This window comes from Apodemus sylvaticus, chromosome X, assembly GCF_947179515.1.
Source record: "Apodemus sylvaticus chromosome X, mApoSyl1.1, whole genome shotgun sequence".
NCBI classification, from domain to species: Eukaryota; Metazoa; Chordata; class Mammalia; order Rodentia; family Muridae; genus Apodemus; species Apodemus sylvaticus.
This window is the reverse complement of record NC_067495.1, coordinates 74,352,573-74,354,726: the sequence shown is the minus strand read 5'-3', so window position 1 is coordinate 74,354,726 and position 2,154 is coordinate 74,352,573. Positions and strand designations below refer to the sequence as shown.

The following is a 2,154-nucleotide window of genomic DNA, read 5'->3' as shown; positions in this document are numbered from 1 at the left end:
TAACAGACAAAAGAGATAGTACCGAAAGAGTGGCAACACATATTAAAAATAATTCTTGTAAGCAAATGAAAGTTCAGCTTAAACAAATACTTTAATAATAAAAAGTATTATTTTTTCAGTTTACCCAAAGTTAAAAAGATTTAATTTCTTAAAAAATTTTCAATGCATAGCATTTCTCTAGTAAGTTACATCTATAAGTTTGTGAAAAATATCTTTCTTTTGCCTTTTTTATATACAAAATGTATTTATTGGAAAGGTTCCCACTCATCTTGAATCAGGGCTTTTCAGTGCTGCTTCCTCCAGTAGGAGCGCCCTTCTGTCAGCATTGCTTTTCTACCTGTAGGCAGACAGAGGACAGTGGAGCAGCCAGCACACAAGACTACCATTTGTGCATGGCTGAAGACTATGGTGATTTTATAACATCCTGGGGGCATTTCACATCCATAAAATAGGAATTGGGGCTCTGCACCAGACACTTTTTCTTGTGTTTCCACACCAGGCAGTTTTTCTTGTGTTTCCTCTTCTCATCTTCAGGGGAGGGATGAAGGAGATTCTTTGAAAGAGGCATGTTTCATAGAGAGGTCATCACTGCTGGCAAAACCTTTCCTTAGTCATTTGTTTCACCTCTAAATCATGCTTCAGAATTGTGTTCTATTAAACCTATGTAATTCAGGTTCTACTCATCTATAAACATGTTGTGCTGAAGTCTTACAGCTTGTTTTTTATCAACAATAATTTTATCTGCTCGCTTATTTTAACTTTGTAATTATTTTCATCATTAATTTGCTGAAAAATACTTTAAATAGAAGCAGTATACTTTGAAAGATTCCAGATATTACTGGAGAGACAGTTCAGCATTCATTTTCAGCTACTCTCTTCCCAAGGACCCTGTTTCAAGTTTCAGTATCCATGTTGTGACTTACAACCCTTTTTAACTCTACTTCCAGGAGATTTAATATCCTCTTCTCTCCTCTAAAGGGACTAGGTACAATGTAGTGTACAGTGTGGAGCGGTTTTGGGGCCACTTTTAGAAATTTGGCAAGAATTTGTCCTTGGGCTAGGGCACTGAATAGGCTCAGATAAGAATATTTACATTAGGGCTAATACAAAGCTCTAGGTAAACTCAGCCTAGGAATGTGTGAATTTCTTTTATAAATTGGTCATCCTGATAAACCCCTAGAAGCATTGTCCACAGGGTTTTGTTTACTGCTTTGTTTCATTTCTTTGTTTATTACCTTTTTTATGATTACTTTGTCTTTGATCTAAGAACTGACCTTATTCTCTGAAAGTGCCTAGAAAGACACAAAAGCATACTAGAGAAAAATAAACTGGCTTCAGCCTCAAAACTGGCTGGAGTCATGTTATAGTGTTGTCTAATTATCCTTTTCTTTTCTTTTCTTTTCTACCTTTTCTTTTCTTTTCTTTTCTTTTCTCTTCTCTTCTCTCCTTTCCTATTTCTTTTCTTTTCTTTTTTAACTGCACATGTCTTTAATAAAATTTACCAAAATGAAATATACAATGAACAACAGGGACCAAATAGTTCCCAGAAATAACCTCATGGTAAGTAGGTCAGGCACAAGAGATTTGGTAAACAACACAGTGTCTAGGGGAATGTCAAACATGTAGAGGCCTTGAACCCAGATCTATTCTTGGGATGCAATATTTTAGTTTACATGGATCTTCAAAACTGCAGCTTTTGAGAGAGCTTGAGCTGCTGATGGCTCTATGCTAGTTCTAATACTAGAACTTTGACTAGAGCAGAGTCTTATCTCTTTAGCTGATGTGTCTTCAACTACTATAGATTGAACTGGGTCCATGGCTTTTGTTGATGGAAATGGGCCATTGGTTGCTGTAGTTTGGGTATGGGCATCCAGCTCCACATTCAGAATGTTCCCCTGGCCTGATCAAGAGTGGAGATAGTGAAGGCCTAATTCCCCAGAATAGGGGAATGTAAGTCAGGCAATGGGGGGGGTGGTGGTGAGCACAGGGAGGGGGAATGGAATATGGGGTTTTCGGTGAGGTAACTTGGAAAGGGGTTAACATTTGAAGTGTAAATAAAGCAAATATCTAATTTAAAAAAAAGACTGAAGAAGGGATGAGAAGATACCAGAGTAGCTAGGCTCAAGAAAGGAACATCTGCTAGGCTTGGGGACA

General features: G+C 37.5%; 1 pseudogene; it reads right to left on the bottom strand.

Moving 5' to 3' along the window:
• Positions 1-284: 284 nt before the first annotated feature.
• LOC127675268 (40S ribosomal protein S27-like) lies at positions 285-574 on the bottom strand (annotated as a pseudogene).
• Between the last annotated feature and the right edge of the window lie 1,580 nt (positions 575-2,154).